The sequence below is a fragment of the Ammospiza caudacuta genome, chromosome 2 (assembly GCF_027887145.1).
Source record: "Ammospiza caudacuta isolate bAmmCau1 chromosome 2, bAmmCau1.pri, whole genome shotgun sequence".
Lineage (NCBI taxonomy): Eukaryota > Metazoa > Chordata > Aves > Passeriformes > Passerellidae > Ammospiza > Ammospiza caudacuta.
Window position 1 is genome coordinate 66962807 of NC_080594.1, and position 26498 is coordinate 66989304.

Here is a 26498-nt window from a genome sequence, read left to right on the forward strand (position 1 = left end):
CCAACCACCCCTCCCCCAACACCGGGTTCGGGAAGGAATTTCTCGGAGGAGCAAAGTGGAAAACAAAACCTATTTATTTACAAGTAACAAAAGAACACTCCCCAACACAAGAAAAGAAAAGAAAACAGAAAAAACAGACTGTGTGTTGAGAGGGCGCGGCGCTTCTCTGCAAGCTTCGGATGTCCTGGACGTCTTCAGGTCACGTCCGGAGCTGGTCCAGTATCTTCAGGGGAGGGTAAGAAAGAGGGAGCAAGAGAAAAGGAAAAAAAACAGCACAAAAAAGCAGAAAGCAAGCAAGCAAAGCGGCTAGCCAAGCCAAGCAGCAAAAGCCAAAAGCAAAAAAGGCCTGGTCAAACACTCCCCGCTCTCTTCCCCGCCCCGCCGCAGCAAGACGGCCGGGGGGGGGGGGGAAGAGAGAGAAAAGGCACAGCTGCCAGACACAACACACGATATTGGGATAAAGGCTGTCAACCCACGGCATGGTGGAATGTGTCCAATGGGTAGAGAACTGTACTTACTGTGATATATGTTTGCAAACAGGAAAATAGGAGGGAATGCAGAACTCTGTTCTCCTAAGTAGGTAGACTGACCATCGTGTTAGTATTTCTTTGCTCCATATTTATTTCTGAGGAAAAAGGAAGGCAATTTATGGGGCTAGGGGTAAAGAAATATTGAATAAAATAAAATAATCAAAGTTCACAAAGAGTATACATCCCCAGAATCACAGAATTATCTAGATTGGAAGGGATCTATAATGGCCATCTAATTCAAAGCCTCTGCAATAAGCAGGGACATCTTCAAATAAATCAGATTGCTTAGAGTCCTGTCCATGTCTTTGAAATATTTTCAGGGATGGGACATCTACCATCTCTCTGGAACAGAGACCTGTTCCAGTATTTCACTACCCTCATAGCCAAAAATTTTGCCTTATATCTAGTTTGAGACAATTTTGAGACCAGATCTGCAGCTGCAGTTATATGGTCTGTTTGGAAGGCTTTTGACTCTTCAGTACTGTCAGGGTTTAAGCCCAACTGGTAGTAAACACCATACAGACAGTCAACACCCCCTATCCAACCTCTTCCCACAGTGGAATGGGGGGGAAAATAAAAAATAAAACTTGTAGGTAGAGATAAAAGCAGTTTAATAATAGATAACAAACTAATATATAATAATAGTAAATAATAACAACAACAACAATATTAATAATAAAAACGGGAAAAGGAAAAACAAAAAACATACAAACAAACAAACAAAAACACCAACAAGAGATGCACTGACTAATGCTAGAGCACATTCCTAAACCTAGACTGGCCAGCCTTCTGGGAAACTCTCCCAGTTCATATACTTGGCATAGCATACTATGGTGTAGAATATCCTTTTTGCCAATTCAGGTTGCCCATCCCAGCGATGCTCTCTCCTGTTTTTCTTAGGTGTACCTGATCACTGGCAGAGCATGTGCACAGACAAAAAAAAGCCTTAGACTTTGGATAAATACAATTTAACAAAAAGCAAATTGATATGAATATTATTAACATTCTGAATCCAAAACACTGTACCAGCTCCTGAAAAGAAGTTAGCTCTATCCCAGATGAAACCAGGATGAGTAACAAAGCTTGAAGCCCTATTTCTGAAATAGCAATATGTGGAGGGATAGAATGTAAGAAAATAAAGATAGTGCAGAAGGTAATCTCACCTCTGACGAGTTGCAGCTGTACTAATCACCAAAGATTAGGAACAGGCCTGCCCTTAACAGGCCACAGCTGTGTCCAATGAGGATGAGTGCTATAAAAAAGTGAGTTAGCTGGAATTTGTTGGCTGTGCTGGGAAGGAGTTAGTACTGTGAGGAGCTGCCTGTGTGATATCATCAAGAAGGTATGAAAGCTTTGTAATAAGATGCAAAAGACAATAAGTTAGGATACATTTCATGCATTTCTATTCAACCATTTGCTGGTTTAAACCTTGTGAGAAACAATCTTCTCTTGGGTAACATAAATCCACCCATTTACATCATAGCATTTGACCCAAATTCACCATTTATCCAAGTTATAATTGATGGTTTTTCATTCAATGATTCTTGATATAGTTAAAATTAGGAAACTGAGGTGCATCCATTCTAATGACTACAGAAGTTTGGTAATTTTTTAGGATCTTCTTCTTTATTCATTTAAGTAAATTGTTTCCTTAATGCAAATAAATATAAAGTATTAAACTAGTAGCAGAAAGCATCCTTTCTCATGAACATAAGAATATTTTTCTGTGTACAATATTATGCATAGTGTCTTACTCCTTTTTAGAATTTCCTTTTGGGTTTTTGGAAAGTCTGGATATGGGTACCTAGGTGTACCATCTGCACAAGCTCAGAGTTTCAAAAATTCCCTTCCTTTCCTTCTATGATTTTCACAAAAAATAACTGAGTACATCCTGCACGTATTCTGATAAATGCTTGATTTCAGTGCTGGAACTCAGAATGCAACTTAGTAGGAAGGAAAAGATAATATATTTCCTGAAGCTATTATTTATTAGTCCATTAACTGAAGTCAAGCTACAGGAAAAGTGTACGCTCATGCCATTTAATATCCCTTTGCATTCCGCTGCCTTCTACTTGTTTCTAGGGAAGCATGAAAATAGGGTATTCTGAAGGTGAATGAATAATTGGAAGTACGAGGAAAGTGACTCATGAGTAGTATGGCATCACAGCATGAAACCTATCCAAACAGACTGCTCATGTAAGTGAGACCTTCACCACATCTTCCTGGATGGAAACCAGAGCTGCAAATGAACTTTGTTGTATAATTGTTTCCAAACTCACACTAATATCACTTATTTGGGGCAGAAAATCAGAACAGGTTAGAAAATCCTTTAGTAACTGGTGAATGACCAAAGAGATAGATCTACTGCTGCACGCTAAGTAAGGTCTTCAAGGTTTAAGCTCTCTAATTCAGAAAACAATTATAATTAAACAATACCTACGTTCTCAGCTGAACACGCTTGTTAGATAGTATAAAAATCTGAGATGAGGAGAAACTGCTAAATGCAGAAACTGTAATGCCAGTGAGGACGAGGACTTATTCACCAGACAGAGTGAGTGTCCTTCTAGGCTGACTCAATAGTGCTGATTGGAACTGGACTCTAGGAATTGGGGTGGTTTTGTAAGGGAAAAAAATTTATTTTCAATATTTTATGGGAATGGACTAAATATTCTTACTCTAGATTCTACTTTTAGTTAATATATGTTTTTTTCAGATATATTTTCATGAAGATCTACCTGATTTTTTTCATTCTAGATTTTAATAGGCTAAACAATTTTAATTGATGCAATTATAAGTGCATTAGTATGTCTATTCTTGTTTCCTTACAATCTCACAAGGTCTGGACCATTTTAAGAGAAGAAACTTCACCTTTTCATTCCTATTCACGTAGAGCTAATTAACTTTCTATTTTCTCTACTTTTATTTACTGCTTTCCTTCTGAAATTTAGTGACCAGATTGTGAATGAGAAAAGTAATGTAAACATTGAACCCAAGATATTGGAACTATTAAGTCATGAGAAGACTGTAATGGAATGAATGTGGAAGTGGTCAGCAAGATGAAGAATTCATATAGACCAAAATAAAATAACAAAAAAGAAAGGAGGAACAGATTAATAGAATTCAAGACCAGTTGGAAGAGTAAGCATTGTAAAAGTGGACTCTGTTTCCAATATTTATCTTCCTCTTGGAAGACTGATTAGAAACTCATAGATAAGATAAAACTCATCAGAACATGGTGGGTAGCGAATGGGGAGGGTTGTGTCTTCATATATGTGTGAATATTTAAATGTAAAAAATTACTTTCTTTAAAGTAACAAGACAAAACTTCTATTTTCCTATAAATATATAGAAATTTATCCCTTTAGCTATTTATAATCAAGAATTAGACCTTTCCTTTACACTTTAATACAAGCCTCACAAGTGAGGCTTGTCTTCATGTGAAGACTAAATGTTGTCCTTAAGTATGCAAGCCCTGGAAATTGGCTTCTATTGCCTTGGGAAATTTCCTTTTCACTAATACAATCTGTATCCTTTTCATTAAAAAGAGAAGACATAAAAGTAAGTAACAATAATGTATCACTCCATAGCTTTTAAGTTTTGACAGCTAGCAATTATTAAATCTTTCTATCAGTGCAAGCATCTATCATCTTTAAATCTCCGAACAGTACAACAATATTTGTAGCTGATATTAGATTTGTATGTAAAGCAGTGGAATTCCAGAAATTGTTTACATTAATATGCAGTGTTATATCTTCTGCGTGATAAATACTAAATTTCAGCTAGAATGTGCAGATTGAGAAAAGACATAGGAATATATTTCGCAAGCTTTCCCTTTACCGGATAATGTTTTACACTGAGCCACTCTCTAGTAACGTAAGAAATTACAGGATTTCACTTAGCTGTGAATGCACTTAGGAACACTTTTGAACAGGAAACAAAGATTTGAAGGTTTTAACGTTTAATAGTTAACCTAAAAATTTACCAAGAAAATATCTTCAGTTTTGTGAATTAAAAAAAAATTTTCATGGTAAAGAAAACTATTTTTCTACAGCATTACTATTTTTTCCTAGGGATATAATAGTTACAGTCATCATTTTCTGAGCTGTAGCATAGAGTGTTCCCATGTAAACTTTAGTGTAGTTATTTTCTCTTAATGTGATATACAGATATTCCAACTTTAAGAATATAGGTAGAGCGGTACCCTTTCCCTTTTTCAAGGAAACTATTGTGGCATCTCATTCTTTCTTCAGTCAAGAATTGATTATTACCGTAAAGACAATAACTGAGGCTTCTTTGTGATGCTTTTTACACAATCGTATCACGTGCTAGTTAGCATTCACCTGTTCTTTCACAGGTTTGTTCAAAATAGGATTAGGAATGAAAATTATTAGCGATGATAGGGTCCTTACATAAAAGAATTGCATTGTGTAAAGCTGCTGTATGTGTCCAGAAGACAACCAGTTATTAAGTATCTGGAATTTTCTACTGTTAATATAGACTTCAACTCAACAGTATCTTAGTACCAAAACATTTAGACATCTGCCTAAATAATTTGACTGGAATTTAATAAGATTCAAGCAGAGATTTGAATACTTTTTAAAATTAAAGCTTCAGAATTACATGTTTAGAGACAGGGGCAACCAAATTGAATGCTTTCTTTTCTATTTGTATGCCTGATGCAATGAATCTTGCAGCAATCAATTAGGCAAGCTGCACTCTACAATGATCTTAATCTTACATGTTGTCTTTTTGATCTATACTCAGGAGCATAATAAGAAAGATATGTAGTACTGTGCATATACCAGCATCATTTGAAAAATTAATTTAATTTTTAAAATATATCTAAATGAGATAACAGAAAATAATTTCGTTGCTTCTTAAAATCGCATATTAAATTCTACTACATGATGTTTAATTAATAAAATATAAGAAAATAATGAAATTACATTAAGCAACTTGCCACAAATTTTAATAAAGCACATTTGTTGAGCTCATATAGCAGTAGTGTTCATAGGCTGAACACCACACAATCTACTGGGTTGCAATTTTTGTCATTTAAAGGAAATGGCAAAAGTGATTGATTTTATCACAACGGAGAAAGCCTTTTCATCTTATTTGTTTTTTAACCTTTACTTCATGGTTTAAAGAAAAAAATACCTGTTCTTATGGTCATTTATTGACCCTTAGATTAGCTCACTTTGTTAGAGCATGGTGTTAATAATATCAAGGTTGTGGCCTTGATCCTTCTATGGGCCATTCACTTAAGAGTTGGTCTCATTGGTTCTTGTGGGTCTCTTCCAACTCATAACATTCTGTGATCTGCTGTGATTTATTTTGCAGAGAACAGAAACAACAAAAGATTGTCTAAGTTTCACATTTATTGACATTGTCTAGTAATTCCATTTCTATTTTGTTGTTTTATTTTTGTTTTCTCTTCAGCGAGCTTGCACTCTCCTTCTTCTGCCATGCTAAAGCCTGGCTGCAAATATTGGTTTGTTATTTAATATCATACTTGCCTGAGGCTTCTTAAAATTTCTACTTGGCTTAGCCCTCTGCTGTCAATCAGTGAGCTGTTGCCTATCTTGTGTTAGTAAGTAGTGTAGCATTCAGGAATTGTGAGCATAAGGAGGAGCAGAATATCGTGACAGACAAAAACAGCCCAATCCCCGTCACCCTTCTGTCTGTGGCATAGCATTGAACAATCACCTAATAACAAAAGAGTATGCATCGCCTAATAATGAAAACAGAGGTTTGTATCACAGGAACAGATCAAAAAACATGAGACCACTAGGCCAGATTTGCTGGTGGATATAAGAATTTTCTTTTTTTCTTTAATATCGTACAGCAATCAACTCAGCAAACATCATTTTCACAATCAAGGTGTTGTTCACATTTTATGCTTACCAAAGTTGTGGCTGCAGGATGACAGGAAGGATTTGTGAAAGGCCACAAATAGATTTGCTACTTTGGAGGCACTGCAGGGAAGTGTTTTGAATCCTGATAAGAACAAATTATTTTAGTACTTTTTTAACCCATCCTCATCTTTCTACTAGTGTTCATGATGCAAGAGACTTCTAGTAGAAATTCAACACTGTTCTTGGTTCAGTAGTCTTTAAAGTTACTAAGTTGCAGTATTATTAATAGGTATGTATGCATATCTTTGAATATTTTGGGGGGATTGTGGAGGCTGGAGGAATGGTGGAAGACAATATACATGAGAAAAAAATAGTCTTTCTTGTCATTTAACAGCTAGAGATGAAAATTAATTTTTCAAGTGATAATTGAGGTCTGGCAAAACTCACATCATTTGCCATGGTGCATAGGTATGACATGTAATAAATAAGGTTTGTTAGTTAATTATGCGGCCATTTTCTTTCCAGAAAGTTACAGATGAGAGAGAAAAATCATCATATTCTTGTGTGGATCACAAGGATTAAGTCGTTATTGCTTCCATTATATTGATTTGACCTACCATACCTCAGTAACACTTTACCTACTAGCTGTATTCGTGCTTTATTTTCCATAAATGGATTGTCATTGTCAAAGACAAGTTGAGTATCTCCACAGGTATGGTCTATAAGAATCAGACATCCATCTATAAAATAGTTGTAATGAAAAATAAAACATCTCCCTTCTAACTTTCTCTTTCCATTTCTGTGGCGAAGCTATCATGCAGTATTCAAATTTTAGCTGAGACCTGACCAAAATGAAGCAGACTCATAGGAAAATGCTAAAAATAGATTCACACAGAACCCAGAACTGGGGAAGAGTAAAATATTACTTGGAGTACTAGGTTTGTTGTCAGTGCTAGTAACTAGCATGCTAACAGGTCACCATTGGAAGAAACAATAAAAAAACTTTCCCTATTCATTTATTGCATGTTATTTATGATTTTATAAATTCTTTCTTATCAATTTCCAGCTGTTTGCTTTTCAGACTGAATGGTACTAAATTTCTTTTGGTTGTGTATTTGAGTACTTTCTCTTTTCCTACTGCTTGGAGAGAATGTTGTTCGGGAGATCAGGAGAACAGAAGATATTCAAGATGCTGACATCTCATAGGTTTCTAATAGGGAAAATTTTATAAGGGTGTTATATTCTCCTGTACGGCATTCTTAAGAGTAAATTAGTGTTCTTTACCTCTACAGAGCATATAAATGAAATTTTACTGAAATATTTAATAAGGGCACAGCTAAAGCCTAACCTGAACTGAATAATTGCACCACTTCTATTTGAGTTTTCTTTGTTTTCAGGAGAGAGAACATGTACATGTACTAGAATGGAAGAGAAAAATATTGTGCAAATACTGAAGCTAACTTTTGTAAGTTACACCACTGATATATGGATATAAATATACTCCTGAATTCTTAAATTTCTATGTGAAAACAAAGCATTTTTTAACATATTAGTCAATATATAGGGCTTAGGAAAAAAAAGTATTATCTGAATCCTTATTATCTGAAAATCCATCCAGGACTCAACATATTTTGAAATAATTATGGCAAACAGAACTACAGGAGAAAGTTTATATGGGTGTTGAACTGCTGCTGAAAATTTCTGTAGATATTTATACATATGAACTCAGTATCATTCTGCAGAATGATTATAAGATGGTAAACAAATTTAAGTCTTTGTGAACAGAATAACCAATATGTTTTGGTTGCTTCATGTTAAGTAAACATAAATTTATTAAGGGAATGTTAAACGCTCATTCAGCCTAAGTCTATGGATAATTTGTGTCTTCAGAATGGCAAAAAGACCCTAGAATTTATGGCTAAATTATACAGTGTTATTCAGCAGAGAATCGTTTCCTCCTTTACAAACCTAAGCCATCCTAGTGATCTCCAAAGATGCAATTTTACTCATTAATATTTTACATAGTGTGTCCAGAAATCCTAGTGACAATATTAGTTTTCTAGCTCTATCCCCGAGTCGAGGCTACAGCAATATTATAAATTCCATAGGAGCAGCTGACAAGGAGAGCAGCTTGGCATTTAAATATAATGTTAGTTCATTAATATATGGATATTATAAGGCAAATAGAAACCATTCAAATCCAACTAGAAAGAGTTTCTTCTGCATAAGTAATACTTCTGTAAATAATTGCTTAAACATAAGAGATAGCATAGAAAATTTTGAGTTTGTGACATGAAAGCACGTGATAAAAATAGCCTGCAATCCATTACCCAGAGAGCCCTACTTTTAGGTTTTCTTGGATTCCAAGTATACATTAATAACAAAAATACTTATATTTTTAAATGGGTTTGGGGGTGGTTTTTTGGTAGTGCACTTTTAAATTCATTTATTCAGAACAAACGAAGAAATATGCATTTAAATTTAGTGTTGTAGTGTGAAATTCCCGGTAAAAGACAAGACACTTTGAATCCAAAGCACAAAAAATTAGTAGGTATATTCCCTCCCCAAATAATGTTCCAAAGACTGACAAAGAAACTTTTTTTTTCTAATTTAAAACAAATTTCTTCATATGAAAAAACCTTAGCATCTTATGAAAAATATTACTGCACTTATGCCCTTTTATATTTTATGTTCTGCTTTTATTATCTTTTGATTACTATATTTTGATATCAGAGAGGAATGAATTTTGCTTTGAGTGGATTGTCCCTACAAGTGTTTTAAAAGCTAAATATGCTTTCAACTTGCATTTCTGAACAAAGTAGTTTGGATTGTACTCTTTTGTTTTCACAGGTATTTTTTGTTCTATTTAATGTTTTCTAAAGAAATTTTTTCCAATATCTTTCTTTGCATGTTTAATTTATTCAGACTCTGTCCTTTAAAAGCTGTTGTTTTCCTCTCATATATTTTTGCAAAAGTCAGCATGTCCATAACTAAGTTGCTAAATTTAATAATTCAGTAAGCATTTAAACATTCAATGGCATTCAATATACACTGTAAAAAAGTATTGTTTTAAATTATTTGTAATCACATTGGTGTATTATCAAGTTTTTCTGTTATAAATGTATAATCATGATTCTCTAATTTGCTGCAAAGACCTTGTTACTATCAAAAATAAAAATAATTTGAAATTACAGAGGTTAGCAAACAGAAGTTCTTAAAGGAATAACGTGTAAAGTATAGAACTCAGTTACAGTACAAGGCTACAAAGTAGACGGTAATTATTCCTTTAAGTAATATTTGAAAAGATATAATTTGGCAGTAATAAACTATCAATATGAAGAACATATGAAGACAATGCTAGTACAGTGGAAGAAAAAGTTGTGAGTTTTTCTTGAGTGTTTTGACAAGAAAAGAAATGCTAACATAGAGATAACTTTCCCAAAGGTGACCTCACTTATTTCACATACTTTTAGACATATTCAAAATATATTCTTTGCTTCCTCAGTGGTTCTTTCAAACTGTGAAGGCAAAGGGTGTGAAGTCAGAGTTCTTTTCTGCACCCCAGACTTGAAGCTATATAATGGATCATGTTCTTTCCAGATAGGGCCATCTCAGAAGGTATTTTGCTGAGTAGGTTTTCTGGTTATGCCTGAGTGGTTGTATTTTTAAAATTTTTCAGCTATCTTTGACAAAGAGGACAAACAATGGATTTATAGTAACCTTACGTCCTCATGTAGAGTGAAGAATTTATGGTTTTGCCTAAAATTGATAAAAGTCTACATAAATATGTCAAATTTATTCACCTTCACTTTAGATTTTATCTTTTTTTATGGTAACAACTTCAGAGAAAGGTATTGTTGTGTGTAGAAAGAGCAATATTTATTGTAGCTACCTAGCTGCCCAAGAGAAAAGATAGTCTTGTTGCACACTAGGTGATCAAAAGACACAAACCTGCTTTGGAAAACTTAAAAATGTAATCTTTATTCACATGGTCCTTTTTGCACTGATAGGTGTTGCACTGCTTATCAGTACTTGTTCCCTGTTGGATATACGTGCAAGTGTGAAGTACACATTCATTAGCATTCTGCCATATGTCCCATGGACAACTATCCAGGCATGAATTCTGCATATAGACTCCTTCAGTTTTCCCTAATTAGGAAGAATCATTCATGACCATCTGTCAGCCTCTATACCCAAGTCCTAGGTACATCCAAGGACTTGGATGCCTAGAAAGTCAAATTCAGTCAGCAATTACTCATCCTGCCATGCCAATAAAGCTAATAGTGCTCAAGGTAAATTAACATGGTGTGTTCCCTCTATTTCTGACTCATGGCTAAGAAGATGTTTTAGACTAAGGGGATCTAACTCTTCCTGAGTGGCCTGTGAGGAGCACTGAATTAGAAGTTTACCGTAGCCTCTTTTTTTGTTTAAAAAGCTTTGTTCTGGGACAATAGATACAATAAAACACTTCTGTGTGTTTCCCCTCCAGAGAGGGAAAACATCATGCAGTTTAATATACAAAAGTAAGTTTTCAGCTCTTATTTAGAGTTTTTGATTCTGTTTTATCAGTTAGTTGAAATTATTCTAGTTTTTTGGTCTGAATTAGAGTGCCTCTATTTATATCTCTGTTCTCATATTTAAATGAAGTATTTTTATCTGAGTTTTGTCACTTGAATCATTTTGAGAGGCAAATTCTCTGCTGATACTGATAAATAATTTAATTTAATTGATGTGCTTATTTACCTTCATATCAGGGTATTTTCTGATGCCCTGACTGAAAACTTCTCCATTCCAAACTGGGTGGTTTTCTATATATGTGTAAAAAGGAATTGCAAGTCTTTGTTTTATCCTAAAATAAAATTCACATCAGATTCCATATAGAATGGCAGCAGAAGTGTAGCTCTTAGGAACAAATACATCCATTGCTCATCTAATTATTTTTGTATCTTTGAACTCTTGTAACCCATTATTTGAGTTGCATGTTATAGGATGTACTCTAACAGGAAACATACAGTCTAGTGGAGGATGAGCCTCACAAGAAATGAGCAAGTGCAGCACTGAAACATCATGAGCTGGCTTTGGTGCACAGTAACTCTGTGCAACACCCTGTTTCCCATCATGAGTGACTGCCAGAATGAATAGAACTAAAATCATGGACTAAAGGATCTAAATGAGTATTTTATGGACACTTTACAGGAATGGATCATAGACTAAGCAAATTATGTCAGTATATGTATCAAAGGGTGGGGAGTAAAGAAATATCTAATGAGAATGTATTGGACATTGCATATATTGCGGACTGAGGAGTGTCTGGCTTTGGCTGCATTTTTTTTTTTTTTTTTTTGCATAGTAGCTCATAGGGTGTTAGGGTTTTGATCTAAAACCAAAACAGTGTTAACACACAGCTGTTTTAGCTGAACAATTGCTGCTGAACAATGCTTACACTGTATGAAGGAAGTTTTTTGTTTTTGTCACTCCATCCCATAAGCAAGGAGTCTGGGTGTGCAGAAGAACAATAGGGACAGCTGCCCCATCTGACCAAAAGGTCAGTCCGTACAACACAGCATCATGAGCAATGAAAGCTCAGGGAAAGAATGAGAAGGAGGTGACATGCAGGCTTAAGATATTTGTCTTCACAAGTAACCACCACACATGACGGAGCCCTGTTTTCCTGGAAATTGCTAAGTATCTGCCTGTGGGTGGGAAGGAGTGAATTAATTCATTTTTTCATCTTTTTTTCTTTTAAATTTACTTGCATGCACAATTTTTTATTTGGCTATTAAATTGCTTTTTTTATCTCAACCAACGAGTTTTTTTCACTTTTACCCTCCCCATTCTCTTCCCCATCCCACCTGTGGGGGAATAAGTGTGAAGCTGTGTGGGGCTGAGCTACCTACAAGTGTTAAACCAGAAAAAAAATTTATCAGCTGTATATGTGAAAATAAATTTTGAAACACTTACTAAATAGAAAGAACTGGAAAGGAAATATTAGTCCAAGATGGGACAGGACCAAGTCCTGTTACATGTAGTTGACTTCGCTAGTCAGTTTCTCAGGTTTTAAAGAATATTCACACATTTAACAAAAGTTTCTAGCTTTCTGTGGTTTGGGGTTGTTGGTTGTATGTCCTTTTAAACTAATCATTATATTTAAAATACACCAATAGTCAAAATAGTAATAGGAAATGTAGCAACCACTGAAACCCAGAACTATTTCAAATTATGCATCACACAAGGAAAGCCACCTCCTTTTATACCTGTGAAACTGGTACTTGATTAGATATGTTCTGCTTTGCTAAGCTCAATACCTTTTTTTTTCTCCAAAAAATAGTCTACATATTATATGAGAGAATCAACAGCAGAGTTTGAATTCAGAGCCTGAAGAGAACAATTTATAGTGAATTGAGGCAAATGGCACAGATGCTTACAGACAGTGCATATTGTTGACAGTGCTCATCTCAAACCAACATCCCATAATAACCAGAGGTTATCTTACAGTCAAAGCAGGAAATATGAGAGCTGGTAAGAATTATGACACAGAAGATTTCACTGCTCGGAGGCTGCAAGCTGAGAACTTCTTATGGTTAGAGACATTATAGACAATTTGACCTTGCCTCTAGGTCCCAAAATTCTTCTGTGTCACATATGCCATTCTTTGCTCTTATCGTGGAGCCTCAGTAGTTCTCACTGTACAGCTGCTGTGCCCATCAATTTGTATTATATTTTTCTTAAAATATGTGATTATACAGCACTTGCTGATTAACAAGCTGAGCTTTCTATTCACAGATTACTCTTTCCTACTGCTACATTTTATCATTAGCCTAAAAATGTCGCAGTTTTTAGTTTAGCTGCAAAAATACTAAAGCAAAAAAAAAAAAAAGAAAGAAAATGTTTTAATTATTAGCTCTTTAATACCAGGACAGGTACTAATTAATACAATTTTTCACTGAAAAAAATTTACTTTTTTAGTAGAGGGAACGGATTTCTCAGTGATCCTGTGGACACTAGACATCTATGGGGAAAAAAAATAGCAGAATTTGGAGGTGGTCCAATCTGGGCACTAGAGTAAAGCTTGGTCTGTTAAAACACTTTCTTCCTATTCATTGCTGATTTTATGTAAATCTAAAAATCTGAGTCCAGTTGTGGAGTTTTGCTACTTCTGACTATGTGTTCAGTACTGTGCAGATAAATTAATAACCCTTCTGAAGTGAAGCATCATTTCTTCTATTTTTATAAACCTTGAAGGTAGTGTAATTACTTGCTGAAATTCAGGTTAAATCTGTGTACATCTAGTCCACTGAATGAGGCTAAATTTCTGGGGGCATTTAGGCACCTAGATTCTGTGCTAACTGTGGGCATTAGATGCCTAAGTATTTTTATAAGTCTTCTACAAAATTAAACTGAAGAATTAAGGACAAAGCTTAAAAGATATGAAAGAGAGTTGCTGGAACATCTGTTGGACCTCAAAGGTATAATTGTGATACATGCCACATGTCACCTTCAGTGACTATGTCCCACCAGCATTGAAAATTAAGAGAACTGGAAGGTATCCATATGTCAGCCAAAAGACAACACAGTCTTGGGCAATAATAAACACATACTCTTATTTTATCCACTTAGAAGAACAGTTTTTACATTTTTTATATGAGATGATAAATTAGGTTTCATATTTTGTAATTTATTTTGTGCTGTTAATGAGAGATTACATTACCAAGTCCTCCAAGAACGTGTATTTGTAAAGACACAAAATAATAGTGCCTGAATTAGGATAATCTTAAAAAAACCTTCAAGGAGAAAAAAAAATAGGTTTGTCAATATTTCAACAACTTCTAGACTATTTTCAAATGTAAGAGTTTCTTAGTATGTTGAAATTACTAAAGTACTGAGAGAGCTGTGTTTTATAGGCAAAATGACTCTGGGAGTATAATATGAGCAATTATGACAGACACATGTAGAAAGAAGGTCAACAGAAGGACTAAATTCCACTAATTCCAAAGACAGGCAGGATGTTGTGAAAACTTCTCTTCAGACACACAACCTAGATATTTTATCATTAAATTTAGAATTAAATATATGGAGAAAAACAAATTTGATTTATTTTAAGAAAGTTACAAAACCAACTTTTCTCCAACTTGCTTTGAATGAATGCATTCCAGCATTGTGCAAACATACCTCAAAGGTATTTAGAGATATTTCAGCCTCTCAACACTGAATTTTGCACTGTTGTCAGGGGTCAGACCCTTTGTTACCAAATATTTTCTTTTTGAAAGCATATATGCTACAGTCTTTTCTGAGATGGCCTTTAGGCAGACGTAGCTGATTCAATCGTTCATTTTGTTTCCCAGCTCAGAACTATAGTGTTTCTGATACTCCAAGGACAACATTATTGTTTTGTTTTCAAGCTATTTGGTATTTAATTTATTTACATAGTGGAATGGGTATTTCCACAATAAATTTTTCTATTCTACGTAAAGAATTTAAATTCTTTTTATTCGTAATCTGAAAATAATACTATTAATGTGGGCATTTTTCAGGGCTATTGTTTAAATATAATCACCTAAAATCTACTCTAGATCCCTAGTGTGAAAAACTGATCAAAACTTCATTTTTGTCAGTTCAAAAAATAAAATCATCTTCACTGGGGTTTAGTTTGCTCCTTTTATATGCTTCAGATCAATAAACTAGGAGAATTTAGTGTTTTTTAAATCCATACAGTTCTGGATCTGCCATGATTCAGCAGCAGTATATGTAAATACACGCATATGTAAGTATTTCAGAGATATTAAAGGTAAGAATGACCATCAATTGCACAAGATTATTGTAATTATCATTGCCATTCATAATCAACTTAAAGAAAGGTTCTGTAGGAAAGGGAAAACATAATCATGTAGCAAGTGATTTACCATTTTAATAGCCTCATGGCATCCTCATATATTATTTTAAAGAATCTGTATAATTTGTCTATTATATATATGCGATTAAAAAGAAAACCAAAACAAAAGATATATAAATGACAAATTTTTCCTTAAAGAGCAGCAGATATTTGACATTTTCTTCTATCAATAAGCACTCCTTTAAGAAACATCTATTATTAATTACTTTTTCTTAATATTCCCATTAACTACACTATGGGGTGATGTCTTTTTTTATTCATTTTTTGTTACAGTTCAATTTTGAAGTGCAGGACCCTTTTGCTTCATTCAATCTGTGCAGTGATACTATTTTCAGGAACTTAAGGTATTCATTTATTCATGTTCCCCCTGGACATGGTCGTTAACAAGTCCTGCTTATTTTGATGCAGCTAATAAGAACTGATTTGATGATAGCGTACTTTATTGTGTTCTAAGTGAAACTAAGTCATTCGTTGGACAGTTTGTGATGGGTAAAAACAACACCTCAACAATACCATCTGGATTCTCATAATTAAGTATAACCTTCAAACAATTTAATTTTTTTCAATATAAAATTGTACCACAATTCTTAAGTAGGTATCTTAACAATACTGAATTCCATGTTCTATATGTCTGTACCTACTTCTTAATATTAAAATTTCTGCATCTCAGTGTTCCCTGATTTAAACATTCTCATTGCAACTGTTTTTTGAGATTTCAGCCCAAACTTATCCACTTTGTTTTAAAAATCAAGTAAACCAAAAGCTTTTCAGGAGAGACTGTAGGGTAGAGGAAAAGAAAAACAAAAAAAAGGTTGGAAATATGACACCAAAAATAATAATAGCATTGATAAAATTCTGCCATATATTTTTTATAATCATTTGAGAGCAGACAAATGGAGGAGGCTGAAGATCCATGTTATTCATATCTGTCTCCAAAGATAGCTCACAAATTCCAGTTAAAAATGTGAAGGACAGCTCTTCCTCAGACTAAAGCAATTTGCGGATCAGCAACCTCATGAGCCAGATAAATTGTTTTTGGATTTTTCTTTTGCCAATCTGTCTGGTTCCTTTCTTAAGTCACCGTACAGTTTCACTGCACTCAATATTCCTGCAGAATATCCATGCAGAACTACATGGTTCTGCCACAAAGAACCATGCAGTTTAAATATATCTTATTTTAAGAAATACCCTTTTTTTGGTTTATTTTAAGTTTGTTTACTTAGTCATTTCCAGTATAGAAGAGGTTCAAGAACAGTGGTCATCTTTGGTGTCTTTTATAAATATTTTTTCCTGTTCTACTTCAGCCTTTTAAAGACATTGACAAGGCCTGCACACAATATTCAACATGAAAGCCAAAGAGGGACATGTGGAGGGACATGGCTTAGTGGTTTCTGATTATCTTCTTGGGCTTTGAAGGACAGGAATTGGGGCTGTCCTTTTTTTTTTTTTGGTTGGGTTTTTTATTGTTTTTCGGGTTTTTTCCCAGATTTCTACACACTTCAGATAAACTGTTTTCATGGATTATTTAAAATAGTGCCAGTACATCATATTTATAGTCATTCACAACCCAAGACTATTAAATCTGAAAGATTTTTCCTATATTCATGATTTTGCATTTGACTACAGGAATTCCATGGCTTTGTCACTCACCCTTGGTGAGTTTTTCACACCATCTACTCTCCTCTTTATTGCACTGATACAGGAGCATCTGTGCATCTAGCACAGATCCTTGAAGCAATCTAACAGTGTCAGATTCTAAGATAAAAATAAATAATTATTACTTGTTATATCTTTTCCTTTTTTTCTCTCCCTTTTCTTTCGTTTTCATCCCTGTCACTTCCTTTTCTCTTTCCATCCTCCTTCTCTTTTCCTTTTTCCATTCAAGAACCCATCTGTCCTTAAGATCTAAGATGTTGCTTAGCCTCTTCAAGGATTTTTGGAAAGGAATTTTGTTTAATCTCTGACTGGTATCAACACAGATCATCTTACCTCCATGATTGTCTCAAAGAATTCCAAAACCATTGTAAAGCATGGTTTACAATGTAGAAAAATTGTGGATATTTTCCCCAATATATTGTTTTTATCCAGACATCAATTGATTTTTATCCTTTATTATGTTTACTACTAATTCATTGCACAGCTCTACACTGTCCAGGTTTGTATTTTTCCAGATCTCTCTAGTAACAAATTTATTTACAGTCCTTCCATTATCTACCTTTCTGGTGTAGGAAAAAGTTGCCTTTAATCAAGAGCTTATAAACTGCATGTAGTTGTTGGGCTGTTTCATTCCTGAGCTCCTTTTCTTCCTCTTCTTGCAGAACATATCTGGAGGGCTAAAAGAGGATCTTCAGTCTCAGGGAAGTTCTGATTAATTCACTGCATCTGTTCCTTCAATTTATAGTCTCCAAAGATGACTATCCCATTGCCGAGGTGATGAACACTTAGTAAGATACAATGCAGAGTATGAATTTTGAATTGTTGGTGATTATGGACCATTTAAAACATTAGACCATGAAAATGAAGTAGTTGAAGTATTCAGTTATCTGTATTCTGGATAATAACAGGGAAACAAAAGCAAATTAAAAAAAAAAAAAGAAATTGACAGCCACAACATCTTTATTCTTTCTTATAATCCACTATCATCTTAAATCTGAAAAAAACCCAGAAACTAAGGAAAATTGATATCTGAATGGCAACTTCTCTTCCTGACATAGAGCTGTAAATGTCTATGTCAGAAAAGTGAGCTAAATAGGTGGATTAGATTGTATTTTTCCAAATTCGCCCATTTTGATTATGAAAATGGGAACTATCTTTGCATTTGCAATATCAGTGGCTTCCTTCCCTCATTCTGAAACCTGCCATGTATATGTGCGTGATGAAACAGTTTGGTATTTTTTAAAAAATAGGTTAAGATTTACGTCAATATTTCATGTTGTTAATGTGCCTTGCAGCAGTAAAATTTTTACACCTAGAAGAGTTATAAAGAAAAAAATATATTTTCAAATAACAAAGAGTAGTTTGTACTGGATATAAATGCACCAAGAATCAAAATGTTTCCAAGTTGAAATTGCTGTTTCAAGGTGACTGCCCTGTGGGACATATTTATTCCTTTTTGAACTTCAGTAAAGCTTATGATACTATCTCTCACAGTATCTTTCTAGACAAAATGTCCAGCACACAGCTAATAACTATATCATGCGATGGGTGAGCAACTGGCTCACAGGTTGGGCACAGACTTATAGTGGATAGGGTGTCACTGTCACTGAAATTGCAGGAAAAGAAAAACCACTCCAACATTTTTTAGTGTTAGAGAATTAAGACATTACAGGATGTTGTTCTAGCCAGGATGTGCAGCAGAAATCATTTCACATTGCCCAGATTATCCAGAGAAAATCCCTCCATCACACATGGCTATTGCTAGGTTTTTCACATATTTATACTGTCAAGACCCAGAGAAATTAATTGATTCAATGTTCATTGGTTCCAAGTCACAGAGTTCTTAGTATTTGGTATTCTATTTGTTATCAATCCTTTCACCTTCAACATTAATTAAGTTCTCATTCTTCTATTCTCTTAACTATCTCCTTCCAGACCAGGAGTGACCCTGACCATGCCAGGGCTGATGTTTGGAGTTGATCCTGATTAATGGTCATTATCTTTTTTCTATCTTCTGTCCTAGTCCTACCTGAGATGTTAAGCTCATCAGGTCTAGGGATGTGAAAAGAAGTTTCTTTGAAAAGAAACTTCAATTTCTTCCCCTTTGGGCATAGGCGAACTAAACTCCTGACTAAAGTTATATAAAAGATTTTAAATGTAGTATGATTTCCAGCAACATCAGACTGCTGACCTTGTCAGTAGTGGGATTCCTCAGGGCTCCACCTCTAGGCCTGATTCTCTTCTGTTTGAGACTGAAATGGTTAATGGTTTAAACATTGCTAAAATAATTTGATTTTGCCCACTGTAGCAAACTGCAAAGAAATAACTGTCCTTGTCAAGCACCAAAGACCTCTCCTCCCCAGTAGGGCCACTAACTGGATTTTGGACTGTGAGATAAAGGGGATACTACTGTCCAACCATCCCAGGTCTGGGGCATCCACAAGTGATACTGGAAGAGTAACCAGAATGTTAATGATTCAAACAATCAGAGGCTACAGATGGGTGTTGAACAAGATAGAGGCAAATCCTTCAAGGCAGGTACTGTCTCTTTGTCCTTACTCAAGTGAATTCAGCTGTGATAACTCCCATTGCAGGGGAGTGGAGGGCTGGGGGGAAATACCAGGACATTCACACAAAGCCTGAAGCCATCTCAGCTGCTGGGCCATCATGGGCCATAGCTGACTCAACTGTGTTTGTATAATAGGCAGCTGTATCATCTTAGAAAGTGTCAAAGACTCACTCAGTATGCCACCATCACTTCTACAAGAGTGGACCAATAGACATCAGACATCCAAACTGCAACAACCAAGTCTTGTTGCCTTCTTATCATTTCCTTCTTCCTTTCCCTTATACATTTTCTTAAGTTATATTTTATGTTTTCATATTTTCATATTACTAGACATAATAATAACTAAAATGTCTGCACGCCTTTGTATATCTATATTACTGTAGATAATAACAATGAAAATGGCTATACACTTGTTCTCCTTTGCAGCTAAATTGTTCTAAAATAAATCCTACATATATATCTATAAATGTACAAACACAGATCATTCACTGCTGTTTCCCTATAATCGACTCCAAGGGATCTACTAACGAGAATTTGGGTTACCATCACCCCATAATGTTGGGTCGTAATATCTTCAGAATCTTTATTAAACCCTTGGATGCTGAATTTGAAGTAAGAGGAAGGTAAGTAAGTTTGCTGATGACACTAAATTGGGATGAGCTGTTGACTCCCTCAATGTCAGGCATTCTAACCAAATTACAGTCACCTGTTCTATTTTGAAATCCTGTTTGACTAGAACAGTGAAATGTATGTTGACAAACTATCCAGTCTACATAGAGTATATTGAATTAAATATGATCTCCAGAAGAGAGATCACCTGTGCAATCTGCAGGTGAAGAGTATGATTTGGAAAGCCACAGATGTGGCATAGGTTTAGTTATTTACTTTCAGTAATTTCTAGCTAGATTAATGCAGTGAAGCCTTACAAATTCTTCCAGTTCCCCTACTGTGCATATTTTTAGAACTTCCCATATGAACACTGTTTTGAAGTGTCAAGGACCTTAATGAAAATAAGTGAAACCTTCAAAAATACAAATTAGAAGCTTTCCCAATCTTGCTTTGCCATCCATTAAGTGGAGGTAGGGAGCGGAAAAATAGAAGAGCTTCTAGATGAACTTCACTGCTACTCCCCTTGAATAAAAGCCTTTACCATTTTTGTAGGCACCACTTTGGGCTGATGAGAAATTGTCGTGTGCTGCTGTTCCATGGTGTGGTTCCTGCATCTCCTCTGCTACACTGATCACAGCAGGCAATATTGGGATCTGCTCTTTCAAATAAGGGAACAAGGTAAAGAAATTTTGGAAAGAGAAGACATCCATGTGGGGGGTCGTAATGTGTAAAAATAGAACAAGATTGGGGTTCTAGTTCAAGAAAGTGATATTATGCAAAAATGCCAAAGAAGACAGCAAGTATCCTTGCAGAAGAGACTGGATCATGTAGCATCATAATGAAGATAAAATTACATAATTTAAATTGGGGGTTGAAAGGATGTACTTGTTTAGGGGGAGAACATAATACAAATTTATGTTACATTATCCTATTTTGCCATCTTTAACCTATTGCCTGTGCTTGTGTTGCCTCGAAACAGCAAGGTTTCATATTTATGGTCTCAGAAGTATTCCATATACATGCTGAGAAACTTGTTTTGAAGCTCTTGTATCTATACACCTCTTTCCTACCTGTTGGAAATAGGCATGTAGGATCCAAATTCAGTCAATGCAGTGGTTCATGGGGCTCAAAGTCCATAATTTTCCAAACTCACAAGCCCAGCAACAATAAATGAAACAGAAGAAAAGAATGTCTTCAGTGTTAAGTAGCTCAACCCTGACTCACCAAGAAAGATTACATACATTTCATAATTTTGCCACATTAAAAAGTAATATTACTCTCACCTGAAACTGGAAGTCTGCCATTTTCTTGTCACTGCAAGAGATCTAGCAGAGAGCTTGCTGAGAGGGGAGCCGTAAGGAAAAGATACAGAAGAGCAGCAATTCCCCTCTTCAATTCCTACACAGCCACTGGACCATCATTCCCCCACCCCTAACTTGACAATAGTCCTGCTCTCTCACAGTCAAGCCCATGAAGACTATGAGATGTATTTAGCTAAGAAGAGAGAAAAGGAGGAGAGTAGGGCAGTTTGAACAGTGCCTCATACTAACAACTGATTGTTTTCTTAGACCCAGCTGATGTTTTCTTGTTGCTCAGGATCATGTCGAAGTGTCACAGTCTGCTGAGTCTGAGGAGAAAAAAGCTCTACAACATTGTCAGTAAATACACAAGACCTGAGATATGGGGGCATTTTTGTTTAGCTTTTTGTTTTGTTTGTTTGTTTGTTTTTTTGTTTGTTTGTTGGGGGGGTGGAGTACTTTTTTTTGTTTGGTTTATTTTTATCTTTTTAATTTACCTTCAGGGCCACAGGACAAAAATTATTCAGAGGCAAACAAAAGGTCCATCCCAGAAAGCTTGACACTGCATATGGGCTCCTGCTATACTGACATACTCAGTTTCTGATTTCCAGATGAAAAAAAGGCCCCCAGTTATTATGCACAACATAACCCACATCTTTGTAATACAACAGGAATCTGCAGTGGCACTCTGTATTGCCAGGGGTTATTTGTGGTTTTATCCTAATTCAGCATTCAGCTAAAAGTATGATAAGAGACAAATTCTATCTGTTTTTATCAAACTATAGTCTCTAATATATTATCTGAAAGTTTTTACCAGTCTTAGGATTATACATAATAGTAGAATTTATAGAAAGTCATTTTCGACAAAGCTTTAAGTTTTTTAGAAGGGACAGGTAATTTGCGCTTTAAATATTTATGTATGTCATGCACTACAAGGAGCTAAAAATCATTCTGCAATATTTTTCTGTCATCCTGTGAAATACTTGGGTTAAATATGAAAGCAAGCTTCCTGAGTTAAAGGAAATTATTCTTAACCAGGATAAAAAAAAGTTTTGCCACCTTTTGTAGAAGGAAATATTGGGGAAAATATGTAGAAAAAATATAATATGATCATATTTTCAAAATTCAGGTGATCTTCCACTGAATTTAGTTTTTCACAGAAATAAATAATCTTCAGTCAATATATAAAGTTTATATGATCTATTTTTAAGATCAGAGCCTGACTCTAAAGACATCTTCCATTTATACACTCTAACCCTTCTTTTTGTCAGTGAATTTTGATAAATAGTCTAGAAAATATCTTATTCTGTCATATTTTAGGTCTAAGCAGAGATCTTTCCTAAAGAAAATACTCCACAGCATTCCTTTTGTTTTATTTATTTTCTCATAAAGACAAAACACTTTGAAAGAAGTAAAGGGAATATCAGTTGGCAATTTCTGTTTTGCATTGAAATTACTGTAGCGGTGTTCAGAATTTGTTTGGCAACTGTGGAGTGCCATGGAAAACTATTCCATGTGCATAGTGAGAAAATGGAATGAGAATGAACAGAACCTATAGGTGAAGAGTTTGATCTTGTAAGAGTCCTTACTGTGTATGATTTAATTACCCTTGTCTTCTAACAAGGGCATAGCCAAAAGATGGCTAATATTTGTTTATCTGGCTAGCTAATAATAAAAAAAATATCTAAAATCACCTTTTAATAGTTATATATAATTATATCAATGCTTGTATTCCTGCCCATAAATTTGAGATATATGTGAAAGAATCCTGATCATCGTCCAACACAGAATAACTTACCTTGACCTAAACTCCTTCTTTTTTTTTTTAATTGTTTTTCATTTTAAAGACTTTTTCAGAATTCATCTTCAGTTTAAGTCAATGAGATTTGCATAGAGATTTGTCTGCAAATTACTTTTCTGTAGATAACACCAAGAGTAGGAGGGAAAGTGGAACAAAAATACCCAGCACTTCATAAATTAAAGTTGACAATTTTTTTCATCTTACTTATCCTTCTGGTTCCCCAATGATGCTTCAGTTAATCCTCTTGAGATTTGTAAAGGGCTGTGTGCTGCCCACAACTATTCTGAGTAGCAGTGTCTGCAACCTCATTGCCTTTCTGCATAATAGCCTAGAACAGTGAGTTTGCCATGCCCACATGGCACTAAGCTCTGCCCCCTCTCTGCAACCTGGACACAGTCATTCGCATATCTGTGTGCAACATGAGTAAATCATTTGTGTTAACAGGAATGGAAGGCATCTGCCCATGGTCACTAGCCATAACTTCCTACTGGGAAAATCAGTTTAGCCTCGATATGTTTCTATGAAAGTGGTCACATTCTTAATGTCTTTCAAGATCAGCTGTTACAAAAATATATGTATATGATTATTAATATTTGAAAATTTTGAATTTTTATTTCAGGCTTCAAAGACTAAATGATCCAACTTTTACATCCCTAAGATGGACGCAAACTAGGAATTGCAATGATAAAATGACATCCTCACAAATGACCTGTTTCAGGAATTACCATCTGCAATCCAAAAGTCATCCTGCCTTGCAGTTATGCCTGTCAGCTATTTGTACACAATATGCATCTGCCTGTCATCTGACAATTATGCCAGCTCAGACAACACTTCAGAGCAGAGGTTTCATGTGTCATTCCTTGCAACATAAACTGAGTTTTGTAGGAATCAGCAGCCTTCCACAAGATCTCCTGCTCTTTCCTCAGGCTCTGCTGTGCCAGTAACATTCTTTATAATATCCAATGGAAATAAACTGCCTGATGTTTTCTGCAGTATATGAGAAATGTGATACCTGAATCACTGAAAAAGCAAATTTAGCACAGACAATTCCATATGTAACACCAAATGGAATGAGCTCCAAAGTCGCAATAAAATCTTAAAATCATAAGAACAGCAGCAACGGAGCCTTCCTGAGACTAAAAAGTTATAATACTTTCTATACGTATTCTGCAGCAATGTCCCTTACTCAGAAAAATTAGTTCATCTACTTTTTTTTCTGTTTTGTTCTCTGCTCCATAAAAATACCACCTGCCAAGTTGCTGAGTATTTACAGATCTACAATAAATTCAGTATCTTCTTTAAATTTGCTAACAGATGTTGAATTATTCTGAAATTAACTGATTCTTTGTGGTTTCTTGTAGCAATTAAATGTGTAGCAGTTCTCTGAAGTGGTGAAGGATCTAATTTTTCATTTGCATAATTGTTTGTTCTAGTTAGACAGTAGTTTAAAATCAAGTCTTACAAAAGCAGCAGAACAGAAAAACAGAAATGAAAGAGTAATAAATAAGTAAGTAGCTATACAGCTGAAGAGATACTGGTTAAGCTGTTTATATACTACCTAAGGAATGAAGATCACAGAGATTTCAGAAGATGTAGTTTGTGAGAGTTTCAATTAGACTTATCTCCAAGTTACACATGAAGTCTCTAATTGGAGAAGCAGGGGCAAGGAAATAGAGTGATCTGCATGTCTGAATAAGAAAAATAGAAAACCAAGAGATTCTTCAGAAGATCTAAATATATCTCCTTATGCTTCTTTTTCAGTTTTCAGCATCTACTTTATCCATTGGCTCCACTGGTCCATGAATTCCTACAGTATTCCCATTACCTAGAGACATGATGGTTACTGCTTTTTCATAATGATACCTATTTCCTCTAAAAATGAAAAATTTTACTTTGAATGTTATAAAATTCCTTTTACTTCCTTCCAGACTTTAAGCTTTATGGGAAAAGAAGACTTCCTGAAAATTCAATAATTGAATTAATAAAAAATCAAAATGGGATTATAAAATCAAGTACTTTCTATTTAGTTTTACCAGACACACTCTTACTTTTGATAAACTAAGTAAATGGGGCTAGTCCTGGGTTAGCAGAATATTCTACTGCTTTCTCCTCTTCAAAAATAGCCTTGAAACAAAGTTCAACTGGACATTTGCAATTTGGCATCAGGAACGAGGTAACGTTCCATAGCAAAGAGTCGTCACAACAGATGTAATAGGCAGAGAATTGAACTGCAGGAAAAAGCACACTGGCATTTATCCTCATGTTGTACTGATCCTCAGTTCTTTCACATGTTCAGAGTTTGTTGGCAAATGAACTGAATAGACTTCTAATGGATGCAAAAGTTGACATAGGAGTCAGGATTAATGTATCATGTGGATCACAGATACATTAACATCTCATTGCAAAGTTTGGAATGTGCTAGAGAGCAGTTTTTTTATGGAGCACAAAAATAAAAAGTCCAACTGACCCCAGATTTAATTGCATCTCCTTTATTGCAGGGAACTATATTTCCTAAATTAGCTATGATCCTAATGCTGTGCAGCTATGACAGTTAAAGCTATACCACATCCTCTGCAGTAATTAGAATAATTTAATAGTTCTGAAAAATTGTACATCTCAGTGGTGTCTTGTTCTAGCATCCTCTTGTGCTCTTTATTTTGCATTTGCAATCTCTATTTTAGGCAAATTATCTTAGCAGTTGGAAACCCTTTGACTAGCTAATACGATACCTACAACTACAATTGGTCTGGAAACTGAAAATTTATGTAAACTTACTGAAATACCTTATATATTTTTTTTTTTTTTTTTTTTTTTTTTTTAAGCCCACCAGTTTTTATACCACAACAAAACCACAAAAATCATTACTTGTTAGTCACTGTAGCATATCTAATTTTAGATTGCAAACTGCTTGGGGCAGGTGTCACGTCTCTTACCTGTTGCGAAAACTGGATAGTGAACATCGTATAAGCTAAACAACACAACAACATGGGGCTGGATCATACCCTAAAGTCATATGCAGAGACAGCCTTCTCTACAGAGACTGTCTTGTAGCCCAGTCTGGGAAAAAGGGATATGTCAGCTGGTTCCTTAGTGCTGCCCTATAACAATGAAACCCTGCTTGAGCTGACAAAAGAATTAGCTCTAGGGTTGAATGAAAAGTGGCCAGATGACAGAAGGAAGTTTAAAAGTGAAGATAATCTATTATAATAGCTAAATTCACATTATCAATAAATTCTACTCTAAAGGGAAGCCCTGGGCAAATTCATTAGGTCACAAAATTATAATTACAG

General features: G+C 34.9%; 1 long non-coding RNA gene across 2 annotated transcripts; it reads left to right on the top strand.

Moving 5' to 3' along the window:
• The first annotated feature begins 1837 nt into the window (after positions 1–1837).
• LOC131554828 (uncharacterized) lies at positions 1838–24317 on the top strand. 2 transcript variants are annotated; one of them, XR_009274436.1, is made up of 4 exons: positions 1838–1872; positions 2613–2726; positions 15549–15619; positions 17594–18051. It is a non-coding gene; the product is annotated as an uncharacterized LOC131554828 (long non-coding RNA). The 2 variants fall into 2 exon arrangements; XR_009274437.1 differs by lacking the exons at positions 15549–15619; positions 17594–18051 and adding exons at positions 20662–20787; positions 23828–24317 and having other exon boundaries at positions 1846–1872.
• Positions 24318–26498: the final 2181 nt, after the last annotated feature.